We start from the raw sequence: 24,344 nt of genomic DNA, 5'->3' as shown, positions 1-24,344 counted from the left end.
ACAAGAAACCACCAGTTGGGTGTGTGACTTCATTTAGCAAAGCTGGGTTGGGAGATCCGGAGGCCGAATCTATTTCCCCCCAGTGTAGGCCTTGACTGATGCAGCCAGTCACTCGAAGGTGTGGGGCCCACGCCCCCCCTTTGTGAGCTAGAGGGAGGCTGCTTAGTTTCCCACCAGAGAAATGGAGCAAGTGGGCGAGAATGGCTGCAGCTTTCTCCCCAGCACTCCCAGGCTGGGACTCAGGGAAGGCCGAGAAGAGTTCCCTTATGCCATCCTCATGAAATAATAAGGGTTAGTCCAATTCTGGGTGGTCCTCTGGCATAAACCCCCTAGCAAAGTGTGAGGCTGTTTACCTTTAGCCTTACATACACGTGTTCCTTTTCCCCTGTTGACTTTTACTGTCCCCTCTTGGGGTAGTAGTTGTGACAGAATTTCAAAGATTTAGTTCCTGTTTCTCCCAGGCCAATATGCTTTAATTTTTCTTCAGAAAAATTACTTCTAAAGGACAAACTTATACAAAGGTGGAAATCTTGCAGATTATGTGTCGAGCCATTTTCAAACATCAAGTATTTCGATATCTATTGGTTGCCTTAGAATTTTTTAATGCACATTTTCTTTTGAGACTATGGAAAATTCAGAATGGTACAAAGGTGGGAGCAGGGTGGAGGGGGCCAACTTGGGGGGGAGGGAAGGGGGGCATCTGTAATACTTTCAACAGTAAAGATTAAACCTATTAATAAAAAAAGAAGGTAAAATACCTTCCCCCATCAATCCCATTACCTGAACATTATTACCCTTTTAAATATGTCTTTAGTGAGTTTTAACTGTTTTAGATTTTTAAATTGCAAAATACATGTAACCAGTGTTGTACAATACAAAATAAGTTTAAGGACAAACGATGATCTCACCCCCGCAATTCTCCAAGCCGATTTCCTTGACCTAATCATAGTTAACTGTGCCTTCCCTCCATGCTCATACAAACTGTACAGAGATAGATGCGGAAAGAGAGCAAGAGTAGGCTTGGCGGGGATTTCAAAATGTTTTGACTGAAATGAGATTATGCATCTTTGCAAATCACTTAATATACCCATCCGCCTGGAACAGTAGGCCCAGCTTCATCTCATTCTCTTATAGTTGAGTAACTTTTCCAGAAATTGGACCCACCACAATTCAGTCAACATTCCCCTTTTGATGGACATTCAGCTTGTTTACAGTTTTCTGCTGCTGCACGAATGCTGGAATAACTATTCATGTGCATATAATCCTTACATACCTGGGCTTTGATTTCTGTAGCATAGATTCCCCCAAGATGTGATTGCCAGGAAAAAGGACATGTGCTATTTAAGAAATGTTACTAGCCCGTTCTGCGTGTCTCAGCAGTTGAGCATCGACCTAGGATCCAGAAGATCAAGGTTGGATTCCCAGTCAGGGCACAGGCCCGGGTTGCGGGCTCGATCCGCAGCAGGGGCCGTGCAGGAGGCAGCGGATAAATGACTCTCATCATTGATGTTTCTATCTCTCTCCCCCTCTCCCTTTCTCTCTCTAAATTCAATAAAGACATATTTTTTTAAAAAATAAAAAGCAAGAAAAAAAATGTTACTAGACATTAGCAGATTTTTTTTTGTTAGAATGTAAATTCCAGGAGTGCAGTGACTTTTATATGTTCATTGCTGTTCACCTAGAACAACATGGTGTGTAGCAGGTGCTAAGGACTTGTTGGGTGCTGAGGTGGTAGCAATTCACACTCCCCAGCAGTTTATGGGAGGGCCCTTCCCCTCAGTCTTACAAACACTGGTGTCAGAGCCAGTATCACAGGTAAGAAAACTGTCCCTCCCCACTCCGTCATTGTTTCAGGCCGCTTTGACCTGGCTCCTAGTGGAGTCGAGTAATTCATAGTCTAACAGCCCTTTGACTTTTCTCTTTGATGAATCACCTGTTCAAATCCTGTGCCTCATTTTCTCTTTAGAGTCTTTCGTACATTTGGCCTATTAGCTTTCTAATATATTTGCTGTACATTTTTCTAGCCTATGATTTATCCTGTTATTTGTTCATGTTGCCTTTTGATACACAAAAATCTTTAATATTTGTATAATCAAATATGTGTCTTTTTTCCCCTTTACGATTCCTGGGGCTTCTTGTCCTACTTAAAAAGGTCTTTTCTACCCCAAGGTTCTACAAATATATGGGTAGATTTTCTTCTGGTATTTTTATTAGTTTAATTTGTTGGAGCTTTTATACAATTAATGTTATTTTGGTATATGTTGTTTGGTAGAAGGTCTAGTTTCTTTGTTCTCTTGGCACTGTTTATTAAGTAAGTCATCCTGTACTCCCTTAACTAAAATGACACTTTGTTGTGTGTTAAGTTCATATATCACCTTGGATTTATTGCCCAAGCCTGTTCTGTTTTACTGATCTGTTACTCTGGTGCCAATAGATTTACTCACAGTGCTCTGTGGTGAACTCCAATTTCTGGATGGCAAGTTCTTTTCTTTTTCATCATTTTCTTGACATTTATTTTTCCATAGGGACATTAAGACAATTTTACCCCATTTCCCTTAGAAGACCCACTGGGATTTTTGATTCAAATTGCATGAATTTTTACTATTAAATTGAACCCGACATTTTTAGCATATTGTTTTCATACCCATGTTCCTCCATTTATTCTGGTCTTGTTTTACATCCTTCAATAAAATGTTCACAGCTTTCTTCATATATATAGGTCTTGGACTTTCCATAGGTCCATTGTAATTTTTAGCTACCTAGATACTGCTAACATATAGAGAAAAGCTATTATATTTATATATTTTTTTCATGTACCCAGCTACTTGTCCATATTACCGTCCCAGTTCTAATTGTGCTTTAGTAGTGTTTTGAATTTCTACGTGTGCAGTCATGGCAAAAAGATGTCAGTTGATTCCTTTTTGTGTCTTATGTTAGCTAGAACTTCTAAAACAATGCTGAATAGTATACACTATAGCAGGCATTTCTGTGTTGTGCCTGCTCTAAAGGGCAATACTCTAGTTATGAACCACTTAGTATAATGTTGGTTTTGGAAAATAGCATTTTCCAAGGTTAGATAGTTTTCTCCTATTAGTATTTTACTTAGAGATTTTATTAACAATGACTAATATTATCAAATGTTTTTTAGCCACTTATTAATATAATTACTTGATTTTTCTCTTTTTGTTGATGCGTTGAAGAGTATCGAATTACAGTGCTGGATATTCTAAAGTTAAACCATATTTTTGTCCTTATGATAAAAGCACCCTACTTAGGCAATTTTTGTTGTTCTTTCAAAATACTGAAGCTTAAATTGGCTAGTATTTTATTGAGAATTTTGTTCATAATTCTGGTGTTTTCTTGTTTTGTACTATTATGATGAGGTTTTAATATTAATGTAATTCTAGCTCCATAAAATAAGCTTGGAAACTTTTCTGGAATTTTCCATAGTCTGGAATGGTTTAAAAACCAGAGGCATTGCCTGGCTGGGTGTGGCTCAGCGGTTGAGCATCGACCTAGGATCCAGGAGATCAGGGTTCGATTCCTGGTCAGGGCGCAGGCCCGGGTTGCGGGCTCGATTCCCAGTGGGGGGCGTGCAGGAGGCAGCCGATCAACGACTCATCATTGATGTTTCTATCTCTCTCTCTTCCTCACTCTGAAATCAATAAAAGTTATATTTAAAACAACAACAAAACACCAGAGACATTGTCTGATTTTTGAGGACTGGGCAGAATTCAGTTGTGAAAGCATTCAGGTCTGATGTCTCTTTATAAATGGTAGGTCTTTACTTTTCTGATCTCTTCTACATTAATCGGTCCATCAGCCGTTCTTCCTAAATAAATTTTGGAATCTCTATTTCCATTTTCTCTAGATCACTACATCTCACACATTAATGTGTACACAGATCACCTGGGGGATGTTGTGAAAGTGCTCATTCAGATTTAGTGGATCTGGGGTGTGGCCCGAGATTCTGCATTTCTTGCAAGCGCCCTTGAGATGCTGATGCTGCTGGTCCACGGACCATACATCCCCAGCCCTCTAAGAATTCAGTGGTTCTTTTTTTAAATTTTTTTTTTTTAAATCTTCACCCGAGGATATTTTTTCCATTACTTTTCAGAGAGAATGGAAGGGGGAGAGAGAGAGAGAAACATTGATGCCAGAGAGACACATCGATTAGTTGCCTCCTGCGTGTGCCCTGACAGAGGCTGGAGATTGAGCCTGCAACCGAGGTACGTGCCCCTGGCTGAAATTGAACCCGGGACCTTTCAGTCCGCAGGCCGGCGCTCTAACCACTGAGCCACACCAGCTAAGGCAGAAGTCAGTGGCTCTTAAATGTTAGAATCACATGGGGCAGCTTTGAACATCCAAGTGCCCAAGCTATACCCCAGACCAGTTAAATTAGAATCTCTGGGAGTGAGATTCAGGCATCAGTAATTTTCCAAGCTCCCCACATGATTATAATGTGTAGCCAAGGTTGAGAACCACTCTTCTAGATTTTCAATTTATTGTCATAAAGATGCACACAATATTCTCTTATAATTATTTTAATGTCTTGTATTTCTGGTTATATCTCCTTTCTTATCCTGAAAGTTTTAATTTTCTCTCTCATTTTTCTTTAAACAGGCTTTTGGAGATTTAGCTGTTTCATAGATATTATCAAAGAAGCAGCTCTCAATTTTGTTTATTTATATTTTTTGGTTTCTATTTAATTAGTTTTCCTCATGCATTGTTATTAATTTTCTTTTCCAATTTTCTTCTGGCTTATTTTGTTAATCTAGTTAAAATGTCTTATGTTTCATACATCATTTACTTTAATTTCTTTTAAAATGAACTAGAAAGCTGTGTATTTCCTTTAGTATATAAATAACTTTAGCTGTGTCCCATTGCATATTACTTGTTCTTTGCTCATAACTTTCTAGATAGTTCTACATACCAGTTAAAAATTATTTTTTAATTTTTCAATTACAGTTGACATACAATATTCTATTAGTTTCTGGTGTACAAACTTAGTGTGATTAGACCTTACAAAATGACCATCCTGTCTACATATCAGTTTCGATTTCCTCTTTAAAATAGTGTTTAACTTCCAAGTAGTAAAAGTTTTATTACTCTCTTTAGTGCTGATCTCTAGTTTTATATAAGCTTGTTGATTATATTTTCTTTTTTGAAAATTTTGTGTTCTTTATTTTTACTTTTTAAAAATCCTCACCTGAGGATATGTTTTTACTGATTTTAGAGAGAGAGGAAGGAAGAGAGAGGGAGACAGAAGGGGGGAGAGACAGGGAGAGAGAGAGAGAGAAACTGATCAGTTGCTTCCCCTACGTGCCCCTACCTGGGATCGATCCCGCAACCTTTTGGTGTATGCTCCAACCACCTGAGCCAGCCGGCCAGGGCTGATTATGTTTTGAATTCCTCCATATCCTTGCTAATTTTTGACTACTTAATTGTTTTAATTATTGAAAAACTATTAACATCTTCCACCATAAGGGTGTTTTATGCAGTTTCCTTATATTTTGAGTCTTACTTTATGTCATTTGATTTCTATAGATATTCAACATATCGTCTTCATAAGTGTGCCTTTAACAGACCATCTGTTTATGTTCTCTTTACCATTTGATCTTTTTTTTTTCAATTTATCTTTATTGTTGAAAGTATTACAGGTGTCCCATTCCACACCCCCCCCCAATTGACCCTCTCCACCTCGTTCCCACCCCCTCCTCAGGCCTTCACCCCATCATTGTCTGTGTCCATGGGTTATGCAGATCTGCATATAACTTCTTTGGTTAATCTCTTTCCACCCTCCACCCCCCTTCCCTCTTACATGCGTCAGTATCTCTGGATCTATTTAGTTCATCAGATTCTTTTGTTCATTAGCTTCTTCTTAAAGAAGACCCTTCAACTTTTCCTGTAGTGCTGGTCTGGTGGTGATGAACTCCTTTAGCTTTTCCTTGTCTGAGAAGCTCTTTATCTGACCTTCAGTTCTAAATGATAGCTTTGCTGGGTAGAGCAATCTTGGTTGTAGTTCCATGTTTTTCATCACTTTGAATATTTCTTACCACCCCCTTCTGGCCTGCAAGGTTTCTGTTGAGAAATCAGCTGACAGTCGTATGGGTGCTCCCTTGTAGGTAACTAACTGATTTTCGCTTGCTGCTTTTAAGATTCTCTCTTTGTCTTTAACCTTTTGCATTTTTAATTATGCTGTGTCTTGCTGTGGGCCTCTTTGGGTTCCTCTTGATTGGGACCCTCTGTGCTTCCTGGACTTGTAAGTCTATTTCTTTCCCCAGGTAGGGGAAGTTTTCTGTCATTATTTTTTCAAATAGGTTTTCAATTTCTTGCTCTCTTTTCTCTCTTGGCACCCCAATAATATGAATGTTGGGCCTCTTGAAGTTGTCCCAGAGGCTCCTTATGCTATCTTCATATTTCTGGATTCTTTTTTCTTTTTGCTCTTCTGGTTGGGTGTTTTTTGTTTCTTCATGTTCCAAATTGCTGATTTGATTCTCAGCGTCCTCTACTCTACTGTTGATTCCCTGTAAATTGTTTTTCATTTCAGTTTGTGTAGCATTCATTTCAAATTGGTTCTTTATTATGTCATCGATTTTCTCAATTATTTTCGTCATACTCTTACTAATATCCTTGAGCATCCTTATAAGCATTATTCTGAACTCTGTATCTGTTAACTTGCTTGGATCTATTTCATTTAGTTCCTCTTCTAGAGATTTCTTCTGTTCTTTCCTTTGTGACATGTTTCTTTGCCTCCACATTTTGGCTGCTTCCTTGTGTTTGTTTCTATGTATTAGGTAGAGCTGCTATGTCTCCTGGAATTTGCAGAGTGGCTTTGTGTAGTAGGTGTCCTATAGGGTCCAGTGGCTGGGCCTCCCCAGTCACCTGAGCTGGGCCTGCTAGGTGCTCCCCTGTGTGGGCTGTGTGCACTGCCCTGTTGTAGTTGAGCCTTGGTTGCTATTGGCGTCACTGGGAGGAACTGAGCCACAGACCAATTGGCTGTGAGGACCAGCTGCAAGTACAGCCAAAGAGCTGCTGTGCTGGAGACACCCCTATGGAGCAGGATTTACTTCAGTGGAGCTTTGGTGTTCACCAAGTGCGCCCCTTGAGTGTGTCACTCGTGGCTGTGGTAGGGTTGTAACCCAGCGTGGGCGAGTCTGACCCCCAGGTGCACTGTCTCTGGGGACTCCCAGGGGGTGCAAAGTCAGCCTGTGCCAGTGCCTTGCCCAGGGCCACCCAGCATGAGCTACACAGCAAACCGCAGTTGGCTGCTCCTTGTGCTGGGCTTGGAGGTGCCCAGGAGAGGCCAAGCTATGAGCCAGTGCAGCTGCCGCTAGTGCCAGGCCTGGGGCCGCTGATCAAGCCGTATGGGGCCCGCTGCTGCTTGTTTGAGAGATTTTAGGAAAGTCCTAAGCATGAGGCTCAAGGGGCCACTTGCACAGAAAAGCCCCTGGAAAGGGCCTGGATGAGCTGCAGGCGGGGAGGGGCGGGGCCTCCGGGAGTCACGGGGCGGGGTCAAGGGTGAGGGTCAGGTGCTGGCGATTCAGATATGGCGCCTGCCTGCCGGCTGTGCGGGGAGGACTCGCCACAGGAGCCATGGCCTCCGCCAGCCCTTCTGCCCGGGAGGAAGCCACCCTCCAGCTCTTGCCCGACTTCAGACAGGTTAGTTCCTCCCCGAGTGTCCCGGGTCCCTTCAGGCTGCTGCCCGGCGCTGGGCTCAGAGGGAGCGTCCGAGTGAGTCCGTGCGCGGCCCTTTAGAGGAGCTGCCAGGGCTCCCGCAGCCTCCGCGACCCTCAGGGACAGTCCCCGCTAGGTTCACAGCCTGAAGTTGTGGTGACGCCTCTATCTGACCCTGGAGCCCTGGGCTGGGGCCTGCTGTGGGGCTGGGACCCCTCGCTCCTCTGGGAACCCTCCGCCGCCGAGATTCCCTCCCGGGTTTCCCCGGGGCACCGGGTGTGGGCCGGCGGCCGCGTCTCCGGGATTCAGCCCCGACCCGCCCGCATCTCCCCCTCCTCCCGGTCTCGGTGCTGCCTCAGCTCCCTGGTTGCGGGGCTTCTGTGCAGCCGGGTCTCAGGAGGCTCTGAGCGATGGTGGTTCTGTGTTTTAGTTGTGATTGTGATGCGGCTGCGGGAGGCGGCGGGTGCAGCTGTTACCTCGCCGCCATCTTGTTTCTCCTCACCATTTGATCTTGAATTCTGCGTTGTCTGGTGTGTTTTCTATTTCGACGATTCTTTCTTATCTCCTACATTACTAATATTGGTCACGTTATAACCTGTTTAGACATAAGCGCGCATTCCAGGATTTCACTGCTGCTGCTGTTTCTCATGCGTTTCCCCTTTCCCCGCTTGACATCTCTGTGCTGCATAAATTGTCCTTTGGTCGATGTCCCTTCATGTTTGTGCCCTCACCTCTGGTATGTGGGCGTATATTCTTTCTGAGGCCTCGACTCCCTCAAAATACCTACTTTTGCCTTGACAAATGACATCTTATTTGGGAGGGAGAAACTTTTGGTCACAGTCCCTTTTCTTTCCCAGTTTATAGATGTTTCACTTTTTTCAGACTTCGTCGTTGTGAGAAGTCTGAGGCTAGCCTTGCTTTCTCTTGCCTATGTTGCCTCTTCCTCTTTTTCCTGAAGTTTATATGATTTTTTTCCTTTATCTTTGGAATTCAGAAAGTTCACTAGGATCTTCCTAGGTGTGTGCGCACACGTGTGTTATTTTAATCGTATCTGGATTTGTTATTTGTTGAGCCCCTTCTTTCTGAGGCGTCAAGTCTCTCTTTAGCTGAAGGAAATTTTCTTATATTATGTGTGTAATTAATTATTATTTCGCCAACTGGTATTTTGCTTCTTTGGGCATCCCTATCATTCACATACAAGGTCTGGATTTGTCTTGTCGTCATAAAATAGCCCGGAGGAGAAAGAATCCCTTTAATCCCACACCCCAGTGTGTGACCATTATTGTGCTGAAAAATTTAAATGTTTGAAATCGATGTGTCTTGAAGAAAACAGCAAGAGAGTGGTAATGTTTATAAATGTGTAGCTTGTCCTGTTGGAGAAACAGTGCTCCTCAGTGATTTCTCTCTGGTAGAAGGAACTTCAGCCAGAAGTTTCCTGTCATAGAATAACAGCATTCTGGGTGCTCCCTTCTTTTTGAGATATTATAGACTTTATTCACGTTCTACCAATTGTCCTAATAATGTCCTTTATAGATACATTTATTTTTCCAGCCCAGTATCCAATTCTGGATTACACATTGCATTAGTCCCCCTCACCTTTATTTTTAAAGAATTTTTATTGATTTTTAGAGGGAGAGGAAGGGAGGGGGAGAGAAAGAGAATCATCGATGTGAGAGTGAAACATGGATCCACTGCCTCCTGCACGCCCCCTACTGGGGATGGAGCCCGCAACCCGGGCATGTGCCCTGACTGGGAATCGCACCACGATCTCCTGGATCCTAGGTCGATGCTCAACTGCTGAGCCACGCCGGCCTGGCCCTAACTGACTTTTATTCTATAAGAATTCTTCACTCACCCCCCCCCCTTTTTTTTCTGAAATTGATTTTTCAGAGAATCCAGGTCATTTGTAAAGTGAAGTGCCTCGCAGGTTGTATTGCCTGGCAGCTTCTGTGTGATGTCATTGAACTTGTTCTATCACTCTTATTTCTTGTACAGGGGCAGTTAGAGATCAAGCCCTGATTACATACATATTTGATTCCTTCCGCGAGACTTCATAGGTGGCACTGGGTGCTTCATGTTGTGTCACGTCGTTAGGCACAGAAGATCGGGTTTTCCCACTTTTGCTGATGCCAAGATTATTGGGTAAATCTAGGTGCATATTCCGTCTACTTACTCACTTTATTTTGTGTCAATTGTTTTTTCCTACCCCATTGCCCCCCTTCTGTTAGTCTGCACATTAAAGGAGATTCTTTTACTATTTTAATAATAGTTACCCTGCCCAGCCGGACGTGGCTCAGTGGTTGAGCGTCGACCTAGGATCCAGGCAATCGGGGTTCGATTCCCGGTCAGGGCACATGCCCGGGTTGCAGGCTGCAGCCGATCAATGACTCTCTCATCATTGATGTTTCTCTCTCTCCCTCTCCCTCTCCTTTCCTCTCTATGAAATCAATAAAGATATATTTAAAAAAATAATAGTTACCCTGGACCTCGTGGTTTCATAAATTACCAAAGTCAAATGTTAATTGGTACTTCTACATGTCTCTGAGAAAATGTAAGGCCTATAGGACACCTAGAGCACATTAGTTCCTCCAACTTAAATGCTACTGTCGTCATATATTCTAATTCTCTGTGCTGAAACGCCCCTAAGACATTATTGTTTTTAATATATAAGTCAGTGTTCATTTTTACCCACATCCTTACTGTTTTTGTTGTTCTTTTCTGCATCTCTGATCTTTTCTGTTACCATTTTTGTTCTGCCGGAACAATACTGTTTTAAAAAATATCTTCCATGTCTGAACTTTTTGAGCATATATGAAATATTCTTATTACTCTTTTAATGTTCTTGTCTACTAATTCTACCACCTGTGTCATTTGGGGGTTGGTTTGATTGATCCCTTCCTCCCCATTTTCGTTTATGCATTCCAGCTTCTTTGCATGCCTAGTAATTTTTCTTTTAAATCCTCACCTGAGGATATGTTGTTGGTTTTTTTTTTTTAATTTTAGAGAGAGAAGAAGGGAGAGAGAGAACGAGAGAAATATCGATCAGTTAGTGCCTCCTGTGTGCGCCCCAACCAGGGATTGAACCCCCAACCTAGATATGTGTCCTGACCGGGAACTGAACCCGCAAAATTTGGTGCACAGGACAACACACCAACCAACTGAGCCACCCAGCCAGGGCAGCATGCCTAGTGATTTTTAATTGGACACCACACACTAAATTTTACGTTGTCAGATGATGGATAATTTTGTATTTCTTTTTACCCTTAATTTAATTTTTTCCATCACCATTTATCTAATTTTGTTTTTCTATAAACGCTCTTGAGCTTTATGCCGTGACACAGTTAGGTTACTTGGAAAACAATCTGATCCTTTCAGGTCTTGCTTTTAAGATTTGTTAGACAGAACCAGAACAATGTTTAGTCTAGGGTTAATTGTCTCCACAGTTGACCCAAGATTCTTCTGAGTACTCTGCCAAATTCCCTGTGAATTCTGAGTTTGTCCAGTCTGTTTAGTGGGAACAGGCAGTATTCTTGGCCCTGTGGAAACTGGGTACCATTCCCTCTAATCTCTTCATTTGGTTCTTTCTCTTGCCTTGGGCATTTCGTAACATGCTTGTGCTGATCAGCACTCTGCCAAATACTCAAGGGGGACCCTCTGCAGATAGCTGGAGTTCTCTCCCTCTTTGCAGTTCTCTCCTCTCTGGAACTCATTCCTGCAGATTCTAGCTATTTTGATCTCCCCAGATTTTCAGCTATCTCCTTAATTTGGGGAGGTTGCCAGTCTATGCCTGGGTTCCCCTTCCCTGCACTGTGACCTCGAAACCGAAGGCAGTAACTTGGGGTGATCCTCAGGTTCACCTTGTTTGTCTCCCAGTTTCCCCCAATCACTGGCGTTTGTTGCCTAATGCCCAGTGTCTTGTAACCCAGTGTTTCACATATTTTTTTTTCATCTTTAGGTTGTTTCAATGGGAGGGTAAATTCGATTCTCTTACTCCATTTTGGCCATAATCCTCTTAATAATTTCTGATGGAGTGTTTGACATTGGGTATGAAAAATTACAGAGATAATTTGATTCTCTATAGAGTGTTTTTTCCTTATAGAATAGCTTTACTTTAGCTTCAGGCTGGCAGCTGAAAGCGAGGCAGTTCTTAATACGATCTGGGATGAAAGTGCCCTGAAGCTGGGAGGGAGTCTTTTTGAGGGCTTATCCATGTGCGATTCATCTTTATTCCTACTCTATGGCCCTTCTGAGACTCCAGTTGAAAATATGGAATGTTTATCAGGGCCTCTTTTCCTTGGTGGACCCTAAACTTTTCATTTCCCCCCTATCCCTTTGAGACTATTGGAAGCACTGCTCGGCTCAGTCTGTGAGTCATCGCTTCTGCTAAGCTTCTCAGCCTTTCAGCTGCTTTTTTAGAATCAGTAAACGCCTTGAAGAGAAAAGCAGCCAGAAGTGAATGTTGTTCTCATCTTTGTGTGTTTCTCATCTCTCTCTCTCTCTTTTTAAAAAAATCTTGGCTTTCCAAACCCTCATTGAATTGGCTCTGATACTTTCAAAGAGATTTTAAAAATACCATACCTAGTTTTTCTGGTTGTACTTGCTGAGAGTTGGTATGCAACAAGTCAGTCCACTATTGCCAGAAACAGAAAATCTAGGTTTCTTTTTTGTTGTTGTTATTTACCTCACTTTACTTCATCAAGGCGTTTAAAATTTTCATTCTATTCTATAATCACGATTTTCAGTCATTTAGTGTCAGTTCTAAATTTATATAGATCCGATGCTCCTGACCAGTCATTTCACTATTGCAGCACCATTTTTGAGATTTTTATTTTGATTCAGCATTTGCTTGGTTGGATTTTATTCTCAAAAATTTTTGTCTGGGAGCCTCCCTCCCCTGCTCCAACTGGCTTGGTATCCCTCCAGGTCTATTTGTGCAGCTGCTATCCTCAAATTATTTCCACTTGTTATTTTCCTGGTTACTTTTACTGTTTCTTTAATATTAGGTCTTTCTCTTTCTAGGCTTCCTCAGTCACAGGCTGGAACACATTCTCCAAATTCCTGAAAAGGGTTTGGGAAGGTAAACTTTGAGTCTTTGCTTGTCTGAATGTGCCTGCGTGCTGTTCTCACTCTCGATAGTTGAAGCTATAGTCTTTCCTTTCTTACAGGGTTTAGAGGCAGTGATGAGAATTCTGAGAATAATATTATTCTAGTTCTTTTGAAGGCAGTATGTTTTTCCTCTTTAGAAATTCTAAGGATTTTTTTCTTTATTCTTGGTACCCTGATATTTCACCATAATAGGTTCAGATAAAAAATTTAAATTGATCCGACTTAGCATTTGATTCACTCTTTAAATATGAAAGCTGTGTCTTTTTTTTTTTTTTACCTCTGGGGAATTTTCATTTCATTTCTTTTATTATTTTCTCCCCCCTATTGTCTTTAGCTACTCTGGAACTTTCATTAGACCAAGGCTGATACTTCTGGATGTGTCCTTGTTCTCTCTCTTTTTTTTTTCTTTTTCTTTTTTTGTTCAAAATATTAGAGATGTCCCTTTTTCTCCCCAATGACCCATTCCACCCCTTCCCACCCCTGTGTCCTTGTTCTCTTAACTTTCACATGTTTAGCTCCTTTGTTCCCCTTTTACACTGTGTTCCAAGAAAATCACTCAGGAAAGCTCGTTCTACAGTTAGAGTTCTTGGATATTAAAATTTTTATATTAAAATTAGTTTGTTTCTTAACAGCTAATTCTTGTTTTATAAATGTGATAGCCTCTCTAATCTTTCTCCCAGGTATTAATAATTAATTTTAAGTCACTTTCTCTGTGCTGTATCTACTCTTAATAATTTTAATTTAAGTCAGGGCCTTATGTGATCCAGTTACTGCAAGGCATCCATCCAAAGAAATCTAGGTCAGCAGCCAACATCCATGATGAGTAATTTACAGCTCTACTTGGTCTCTTGAGAAAAACCAAAGAGGAAATGCATTTTTAATGCCTACCTAACATCTTAACTCTTCCTTCTCCTCGCTGCTGCTTGCCCAGTACTCTTTACACTGCTGGTAATAGATCTCTGAAAATCTCTCCCACTATCACTTTTCAACCCTCTCAAATCCCCGCTACTATGTAGTCCATACAGCTTCTTACCCCCCACCATCTTTGTTCTTTTTCTAATGTGGAATCTCTATGTTCTTTATTTATTTATTTTCTTTCTTTCTTTCTTTCTTTCTTTAAATATGTCTTTATTGATTTCAGAGAGAGGAAGGGAGAGGAGGAGAGAGAGAGAAACATCAGTGATGAGTCATTGATTGGCTGCCTCCTGCACGTCCCCTACTGGGCATTGAGGCCACAACCTGGGCATGTGCCCTGACCAGGAATTGAACCCCGATCTCCTGGATCCTAGGTTGACGCTCAACCGCTGAGCCATGCCGGCCAGGCAAGAGTCCCGGGGTTTAACAGTGGCACCTCCAGTTCAGTTTATGTCCTCCTGCTGGCATGAGCTCAGTCACTTTTTTGGCATCTTGGAGGCCAAGCCAGGCTGAGCCTGACTACATCGTGATTACTTCCCCCAAGTCCTTGACCCATGGAGCGGCACGCCCCACGGTTCCTGCCCTATGTAATGTGAAAATGAGACCAGACATGGTGACCTTGGTCTCCTCAGATTAGCTTCAGTGGTGGAAATTCTGAAGATTGCCATGAAGTCTAAACTGGCTTAATAAATCTTGACTATAAATTAGGATCACAAATCCTTAATCTGGGTCAGAGGTTGTCAACTCTAGCTGCACATTAGACTCACCTGGGATTATTTTAAAAATTCCTCTGCTCAGGACTCAGCCCAAGCCAGCTGAACTTGGATGGCTAAGGGAAGGGTTGCAGGTATTAGTATTTTTGAAAAGTTCCCTAGACAACCCGATGTGCAGCCAAGGTTGAGAACCTCTGCTCCTGGTGCTTCCAGCCCTTCTAGCTTCTTCTGCAGGAGGTGCCTGCTGTCATAGTTGTTCCAGTCTGAAGAAGTCGGTAGTGGCCTTTGCCCCTTCTCCCCAACATGTGCTAATAAATTGGGAGTATGAGCCCTGGCCAGGTGGCTCAGGTGGTTAGAGCATTGTCCCAATACACCAGGGTTGCAGGCTTGATCCCCAGTCAGGGCACATACAAAAATCAACCAATAAATGCAGAAATACATGGAACAACAAATCGATGCTTCTCTCTCACACACAAAAAACTCAATAAAAAATTTAAATAAAAAATTTTTTAAATAAAATAAATTGGGTGTATGAATTGCAGCCATTGTTCATTCTGCTATTCTCTCTAGGATTATGAAACAGCTCTCAAAATCAAACAAACAAACTATTTGGTGACTTAATTCCATGAACAACCCAAATATAGGAGTCACTTAATTAATGCTCCATTCTTTTATATATATATCAAGATATATTTTTACAACTACAGACATAAAAAAAAAAAAAGGAAAACAGCTTTAAACATGTAATATTTCTTTAGAAGAGCCTTCCTTGAAACTGTTTACTACAGTTATGCTATAAACAAAGTAAGAATTGCAGGGGAAAACAACCTAAAATTGGTATTAAATCTGTTTAATATCTTTAATAATTCTATTTCTAAATCCTTCCACAAATGGGCATTACAGTTCTTCAGTTTATTGCAAACACATCTTTTAAAAAAAAGTCAGCCCCAATGTTGCAGCTATAGTACAAATATTTAATTATTGGCACTATACTATAAAGCACAGAGAACATCTGCTTTAAATAAATGACAGCCAGGTTTTGCTCAGGATACTACTGCACACATACCATATAGGTGGTTTTACAGCAGATACTAGTTGCTCAAACTTCAGATGGCAAAATGCTGAATTGGGAGTTTGATATTGTCCAGTTAGTTGTTTCTCATTGCCCTGGAGAGTCTTGTGGCAGGTAATGCCGAGAAACCGCCTTGTCACCACCACTTCTTTCCTCCCAGGTGGCTCTGCTGTGGTGGAACACTTGTATCCTTAAGATGCAAGGCCTAGCAAAAAGCCTCCCACAAATCCGCAGGATATCACAGTGTTCTGTTGACAGACTCTGTTGCCTTTTCAAGTATGTTGTTGATTTCAGGTGCTGCCTTATTTGCTCGTTTCTTAATATGTCCTTTTGCGTTGTTTACACCTTTTTCAACTTTCTTCCAGCCGATCTGCATATGGCCACGGCGACTAGCAATCTGAAGAAGAAAGCCACCACCTCCTGTGGTTGCTGCAAGTTTTCCAACTTTCTGGAACAAAAATTCTGCACACCAGCCAGTCGCTCCATCCATTACAATCTGGGTGGCTACTGAGTATTTTTCTACCATAGGTCCAGACTGTGGCCAAAAATGCGATTCCACCAGTGGTGTCTTCTTGTATACTCAGTTAAATCCAATGCTTCGTGAGAGTCATCATTGCTTTCATATTCTCGGGGAGGGGGTTCTGTGTCTGCATGATACTGCCAGTGAAGGTCGATACTCTATTCTTTTTTTTTAATCCTCACTTGAGGATATTTTTTCCATTGCTTTTCAGAGAGAGTAGAAGGGAGGGAGAGAGAGAAAAACATCGATGTGAGAGAGACACATCGGTTGGTTGCCTCCCGCCCGCCGCGCATGGGAGAGAGCCTGCAATGGAGGTCCGTGCCCTTGGCTGGAATCAAACCCGGGACCCTTCAGTCTGCAGGCCCATGCTCTAACCACTGAGCCAAACCGGCCAGGGCCAATGCTCCATTCTTATAGTTTCCACTCCTGTCCCATTTCATTGGCTTCTCTAACCACAGATCAAACTCTTTTGATCTGGTGCCTTAAGAAGTACTTCTCAGTACTTGATCATGTTTCTGGTAGCAAGTATTCCATATCAGTGATTTCAAAGCCTATATTATTGCCAGCCTCACAGAGGCTGCTCATTCCCAGGGGGCTGATGGCACTGGGAGCCTAGGGTCTTGAGTAAATGCAGGAATGTCCGTAACAAGACCCCTGTCCCCATCCAGGAACAACTTTAATATCTTAAGAAACTGGACATCTGTGGAGGTTATGTTTTAAATGACATCTGATTTACAACTTCAGACTTTCTCAATTTGGAAGACTTACATAATGCCGCATATATTTGGCTTTCTTTCCAATATAGACAGTTCTAACAGCAGATTCTCCCCCAGACTTGCCACCCTGACTTCAGACCTCCCAAGGTCCCTCTCTTGGGCTATCTGGATGAATGGCAGATCTATCGTGGCTTGGGTCTGGGCAACTTCTGTTCTTTAACATCATTGTTCTAATAGTCTGACATTCATGGTGAAAATGTTTCCTTGTTCAGGTTTAACACATAAGTTTTACTCTAAAATCCAGCTGAAAAGCATACTTTAAAACCCAAAGATGGCTTATAGTGCCCCAAAATGTTGGCCAGGCCCCATGCTCCCTGCTTTATTGCGGAAGGGACAGGATGGTCAATAACCACCCATGCATGACCTTTTCCTCTGTCTTCTGCTGGGGAGAAAGCCAAGTTTTGTGTGACTGGAGAGGTAAAAGATGTAGCATACCCAAACCTTCAGCCAAGCAAGTACACAACATTGGTTCTTCACTTTATAATCTAAGCCATATGTAGTCTAAAGAACTTGGCAGGTTGTCCTGGTCCATTCAGCTCATCTTGTGCCCCTGTGTCCAGTCCTTCTGCCAGTAGAGAGCAACCTCCCTATTTTTATTTTCTGAAATTTATCTTTATTGTTGAAAGTATTACAGATGTCCCCTTTTTCCCCCCAATGATTCCTTCTACCCTGCATCCGCACCCCCCCCCAGGTCTTCCCCACACTACTGTCTGTCTGTGTCCGTGGGTTATGCATATGTGCATCTAAGTTCTTTGGTTAATCTCTCCCCACCCCCACCCCCCTTCCCTCTGAGATCCCTCAGTCTGTTCTATGCTCCTATGTCTCTGGAGAGAACCAATCCAACATCTTTGCTCCTTCCCCATAGTTCTGGGTCTTTTTGTTAGCTCTGTCATGGGCTGTCAGTTTTACTGTATTCCATCCAGTTCCTCTCTTGGATTGGGGGAGGAGAAGCTGTAGGTGCTGAAGGTGGAAGTGGACATCATGGTGCTGTGACCATGGGAGAAAGTAACAGAGCAATCAGACATTTCTGTGGAAGATAACTTCTTGTTGGTGTATATTTTGAGCGGAATTATGCTGAAAGTTCATGTTTTTAAGAACATATTTTTTAAAAGCCTCCTGTTTAAAAACATCACAAGACTGAGGTAATCAGCCTTGTGATGTTTCAGCTCCTCAGGTGGGGTCGAAACACACACACACACACACACACACACACACACACACACACACCCCCATACCCATACCCATCTCACACACACACCTCCACCACCACTACCACAATCACCACCACCACCAGCCCCCATCCCTCCATAAATGCCAGAGGCAACTCTGGTGCCTTTCTGTGTTGGTTGAGCTTGGTGCCTGTCTTTCATGGCTGTGAATTTCCTCAGATATTCTGTGATCATTGCATGCTCATGTTTGTGCTGGAAACTTCCTGCTTGTCTGGCTGTGATGCTGGCTCTGATTACGGAGCTTGTTTTGAGGACTGTGGGGCTGGAGTGGAGCAGGGGATGTTTGGCTGCCTCTCTCTCTGTGGGGGATTGCTGGCTTCCTGGGGCAGTTTTAGGCACAGAATGCATGTTGCTGCTGCCCACTGCTTAACCCAAGCCCCTGGAGAACAAGGGGTGAAGGGTGGTCGAGGGGGAGAGCTCCACATGTAATCTTCAAATTAACCATCCAGAAGATTGCTCAGCCTCATGGGAATGTCCCTTCTGATCCACTAATAAGTCACATACTGTAGGTTGAAAAAAACTACTAGATGACCCTTCATATTTATAACAAACCAGAGATTTTAACTATATGAAGAAAAGTTTAAAAATTCATTGATAGTATGGCCATTTTTGTTAGGCACAAATGGCCACATGTTGAATTTGTCAGTTGTGATGCTGACTCGAAGTGCTCTTAGTTGAAAATGACTGTTCTCTTAGTAATACTCAGATCCTGGCTCACGTGCAAAACCTTGACTCATTGCTATGATATAATTTGCCACCATACATGTCAAAATCTGCAACAAACTTTTACAAAGAAAATCACAGAAATCACTTAAAATTGTATTATTTTTCTTTGGAAATTAATCATTAATATAGCATATGTGAGAATTCCCTCTTAACAAGGATATTTCATTGGCTGCTTAAGTCTCTTTATTCCCAGGGTAGGCTGTGTCAGAAGGTGCTGTTCTCAAGGGAATGGGTACCAGTTCACAGTGAAGGGTGCCACCTACTGGATTTACTAATACTCGCTCTACCAACCTAAACGCTGGGACAGGAGTCTTTTGGATACTATTTCCTCCATTCCTGGAGCACTCCCTCCCCCTCTCCCCCTGGCTCAATTTAAAAGGATAATATATATATATATATATATATTTGATTTTAGAGAGAGAAGAAGGGGGAGAGAGAGAAACATGCATTTGTTGTTCCACTTATTTATGCACTCATTGGTTGTTTCTTGTGTGTGCGCTGACCAAGGATTGAACTCACAACCTTGGTGTATGGGGACAATGCTCTGACCAGCTGAGCTACCCAGCCAAGGCCCACTGGGCCCATTTTAATGCAGCATAAGCAGAGCCCAGAATCCCCACGGGACTGTGGTGGCAGCTTCTGAACTGATTCCAGCAATGCTTGTCTCTCCTCGGGTGTGTGTGGCACTAATTACTTGCTTCTAGTAAAGAGAATATAACGAAAGAGATGGGCTGTCCCTTTTGAGACTGGGTTACAAAAGCCTGGGACTTGTATCTTCATCACAAACTGCCTCTCTCTCGGGCTTCTTGCTCACTTGGTGTGATGAAGCCAGCTGCCGGGCTGTGAGTTATACCCTGGACAGGTCCACGTGGTAAGGGCCCGAGGACAGCCTCCTGCTGACAACCACTGAGATCCTCAGCCCAACAGCTTGTGAGTGACACAGTTCTGCCAACAACCTCTGAGTGAGTTTGAAAGCAGGTCCTTCCCCTGTGGAGCCTTCAGATGAAACTGCAGCCCCAGTTGACATCTTAATTACAGCACCATGAGAGTTCCTGACCCACAGAAACTGAGAGAATAAGTGTTTTGAACTATCAAGTTTTGGGATAACTTGTTAGGCAGCAGTAGGTAACTAATTCAGGGGTCAATGCTGGCTCACTATTCTGATGGATATCAAAAGCTTCAGAAGTTTCCTGTTTGAATTTGGCTTAAGAAACCTCATAAAGACTTTCTACTACACTTGTCTGGTTAGCCTGTTAGACCTTGCATCACCAGGTGTGTACTTCTGGAAGCTTCTGGGGCCACTCAGACTATAGTCCTACAAAGAGGATGTCACAAAAGGCAGGTCTTTACCATACACCAGGCGAGTGAGCATTTTAAGGTACATCTACTTTCCAAAGTAACATGCATTATTTTTTATTATGAATTTTCAATTGTAAGAATAAAACATGAACACATTCTCCTGATGAAAATAGGGACATTGTAGACAAAGATAAAGTCCTCTTCAGCAGTAACCTGATCTAGGCCCCCCTCCTCCCCACCTCTCCACTCTTTATTATGAGTTTGGAGTAAATCTTTCCAGAATTTAAAAAAATTATATAAACATGCATGTGCTTGTTTTTACAAAAATATCATTCACTTTTTTCACTCCTCCTTGCTTTTTCCCCCCCTTCACCCAGCCATCTCATCCAGTTTTGAAATCCCTGTTGATACATGTGGATCTAGTTCATTCTTGGCTATGAAATGAAAACCCCACATTTTACTTCTCTATCTCATATGATGGCCTTTAGGTTGTTTCCAGATCGTCACTGTTATACACTGTCCTGCAGTGAACATCACCTGCCCATCTGTGCTGGAGTGTGTTTTCTAGGGCAGACGCCTCACAGGGGAGACGCTGGGTCATATAATATGCACACTTTAGTCTTAGCAACACTGCCAAAGTGCTTGACAAAATGGCCGTACCACTTGAAGTATGGAAAGTGCCCGTTTGCCCTAAGCCTTGCCAAAATATCATATTTTCCACTCTGGTGGATGGAAACGATTTCTAGTTGTTTAAGTTTGTATTCCCCTGGTTATTAGTGAGGTTGAAAACCTTTTCATGTATTTATTGGCAGGTTTTGTCTTTTTTTGGTAGGGCTCCTGTGAGAGCAGTTGTGTGTGTGTGTGTGTGTGTGGTGGGGGAGGGTGTGATCTGATCTTGGATGCCCGCTACCCAGGGAAGTTGCACACTAGCTGTGAGAACATCAGCTGCCCATTGCTGCGAACACTAGAACAGCCTGTGAGAAGCTAAGGTCAAGTGCAGCCCCTCTCTTTAGGTTGAGGAAGAGCCGCTGGTTGCAGCAAGGACAATAATCTAGAGAGCCCGTGGGGTTGTCTGGTGCATAAGTTGCTGGCCTCTCCCCCATACTACTACTGTGTGAAGTCAAACCCAAGGGGGTTATGTTATTGGCTTGGTTACTTGCTTCTGATAAATGCAAAACAGGTTGCTGCCACCCTATGGGGACAGGGCAGAGGATGGGTGGAAGACTACGGGATGCCTAACCAGGCAGGACACTGACAAGGGCATAGCCTCTCAGGGATTGAAGTTTGGGACACCTCCCGCAGCAAGGCAAGAGGCGTTAGGACTGTGTGATGGAGGAGGCAAACCTCACAACTAGTTGCAAAAACAAAGACTATAGATGCTCCTCAAATTCCCTTCCTTGCTAAATATGTATACATATTTTAAAGAATTTCTCATGTCTTGACTGACTCCTTTGTCAATATACATGAAGAGGGAGAAACTTGTTATTTAAACTGTAGGTTACAGAATCGTGATGGAATTTGAAGAGGAACAGATCTGATCCAAAGATCTCTATCTTGCAGCTGGACACGGAAACTTAGGAGACTTTGAGACTTTGGTGTGTCTCTTTTTGGGAAGTGTGAGTACATTTTATGTTGTAAGGGGGAAAAAATCACATTATTTTAGATAACGGAATTTTGGAAAGTATATATGGGAAGCTGGGCTATGTGAATAATGAGTGACCAAAGGAATGGACTGTTTTGTGACGGAAAGGGGCCACCACCCAACGGCCATTCGTCCTTCCTAACAGCAAGCTTGATTACCTCTGGGCAATTCCCTAGGTGCGTACAATCTTGGTGGAATGATAAATTGAGGATCTGGCAGAACTCCTGCTACAGAAACTAAAGAGGCCCCTGAAGGCCCCATCTGCCAGATTCTTCCTCTAATCTTTGCAACAGAGCCAAAGTGTCAGCATGTTGCCTAAAGTATGTGAGGGTGACTCAGTCTCCTGGAACTTTTAATCTTTTAATCCTAAGCGAAGTGAAGCAAATGAATTCATTCATTCCAGGGGCTGTGCTGGGAAAGAGGTCAAGCTGCTCCAGTTATAGAGATTCTGGTACTCCTCGGTTCTGTTTTGTTCCATTGGATGACTATATTTCAATTAATTTATTGGTTCTCTGTCAACATCTGGGGCTATCTGAAATACTGCTGCTGGGAACATTTTTGCACTTCTCTTTTGGTGCACATGTTCACGGCATGCATTTCTCTTGGGCACATACCCAGGAGTAAAATTGCTGGGTCGTCACTGTAATAGAGATTAAACACGCATCTTTGCTAACTGGTATTTTTGTCTGCTTCCAGGACCATGCAGGGACCTTGGATGATCCATTTACACCCCCCTCCTGACCTATATGCCACTGTAGTTGTGTATATTAAGCCTCTCAAAACATTATTATTATCATTCTGTGCAGTCAATATTAATTTAGAACTGCCCACAGATCTACTTTTCTTACCCTTTATTCCTTCCTGAAAATCCAAACTTCCATCTGGGATCATTTTCCTTCTGCCTGAAGGACACGCTTTAGTGTTTCCTTTAAGGAAATTCTGCTGGTGATGAATTCCATCAGTCTGGTGTCTGAAAATATTCTTTTTTCACCTTCATTTCAAAGGATATTTTCATTAAATATATAATTCGAGATAGGCAGTTATTTACTCTCAACACTATAAAAATATTTTATTTTCTTCTAACTTGTTCTGTTGAAAAATTCTTTTTCCCCTCAATTTTTATAGTAGTATGGACTCATGGATATTTATTTTATAAATATAACTTTAGCTTTGGCCAGTGTGACTCAGTTGGTTGGGCAGCATCCTGCGTACCGAAAGGTTCCCGGTTTGATTCCGGTCAGGGTACATTCCTGGGTTGCACGCTCAGTCCTCCAGTGGGGGTGTGTGCAGGAGGCAGTTGATCTCATATCACTCTCATATCTATGTTTCTCTCTTCCTCTCCTTCCTTCCTCTCTCTCTAAAAATCAATAGAAAAACCTGTTAAAAAATATAACTTTAGATTATAGTTCAACACTACATTACTTATTTTGTTTTTCTTGCACAAATTGTGTCAGCTTTGGCCATCAGTAGCTCCTTCCGGTTGTCTCCTGAGTTCTTCTGTGATACTCCCATGGTTTTGGTTTCAAGCATTTTCTTCCTTTCTGGCACTTCAGGATGCTCCAGGTTCATCTTGTATTTCCCTGCCCTAGACCTAGAAACCACCTTTTCTCCAACAGGCCTGATTCCTTTCATTGGAGAATGGTATTGGAAGCTAGGAAGGGCCACTTTTTATACTTTTTCCTTCTTGTGGATATTTTTAATCATGCATTTTATTTCTTTAAATAAAGTAAGCACACCCCCCCCCCCAAGCAATCTCTATCTGAAGTTTTGGTAAGTCTGATTCTGCGGTCTGTTGTTTCAGCTGGTTCAACTCATGGTGACTTACTCTCCTATATGTTTGGTTGTTTTTTACTTTATACTGATGTCTGTACTTGAAAAATTATTTTGCAGATTCACTGAAGCCTAGGACAAAGCTGCTTTTCTCCAAAAAATGTTGCCTTTGCTTTTTCTCCTTGGGATAGCCTCAATCTGGAACCACTTTAGACCAGGTACACAGCTCTAATTTCCCAGAACTACTCAGGCAATGGGAACCTGAGCTGCAAGTTCACAGTCACAATTTCACAGGGAAGGATTTCTCCTTCCTCCATCTTTTCTTTCTTTTTTTTCTTCCCTGCTCTAAATATCGCCACGCCAGTGAGGTCCCGGCTTAACATGGGAAAGGGCTCCGATTACAGGCATCCCTAGTTTTACTGCGTTTGGCTTTATTGCGCTTCACAGATGTTGTGTTTTTTTACGAGTCGAAGGCAAGACCCTCCGCCAGCAAACTGATTATGACTTGCTTTATTGTGATGATTTATTGAGGGGGCTCTGGAACGGAACCCGCAATATCTCCGAGGTCTGCCTGTGCTTTCCCTACCTTGGGCAGGCCCTGGCGTTGTTCTATGTTCAAATTTCCCCATTAAGTCACTAAAATCGAAGCACAAGTGTTCCTTATTAGCAAATCCCTTGGGATAAAAGGGATTCTGGGCTTTGAAACTGTTGTGTTCTGTAGGCTCCTGCTCTCTCTTGGCCTGGTATTTCCCCACTCTTTCATTAGCTTTTTTAATGCCCTTACAATTAAAAAAAAAAAAAAGAAGCCATATTTTTAGTTGTTTTCATTGGGATGCTTTGTACAAATAATACAGCTTATTCCCTGGAAAGAGCTTTTTTTAATCTAAGGACTCTGTCTT

General features: G+C 42.4%; 1 pseudogene; it reads right to left on the bottom strand.

Annotated features, from left to right (window-relative positions):
* Positions 1-15,674: 15,674 nt before the first annotated feature.
* LOC107534250 (FUN14 domain-containing protein 1 pseudogene) lies at positions 15,675-23,244 on the bottom strand (annotated as a pseudogene).
* Between the last annotated feature and the right edge of the window lie 1,100 nt (positions 23,245-24,344).

Source organism: Miniopterus natalensis, chromosome X (genome assembly GCF_054644295.1).
Source record: "Miniopterus natalensis isolate mMinNat1 chromosome X, mMinNat1.hap1, whole genome shotgun sequence".
NCBI lineage: Eukaryota > Metazoa > Chordata > Mammalia > Chiroptera > Miniopteridae > Miniopterus > Miniopterus natalensis.
The sequence above is the reverse complement of the archived record's forward strand: the minus strand, read 5'-3'. Positions and strand labels throughout refer to the sequence as shown.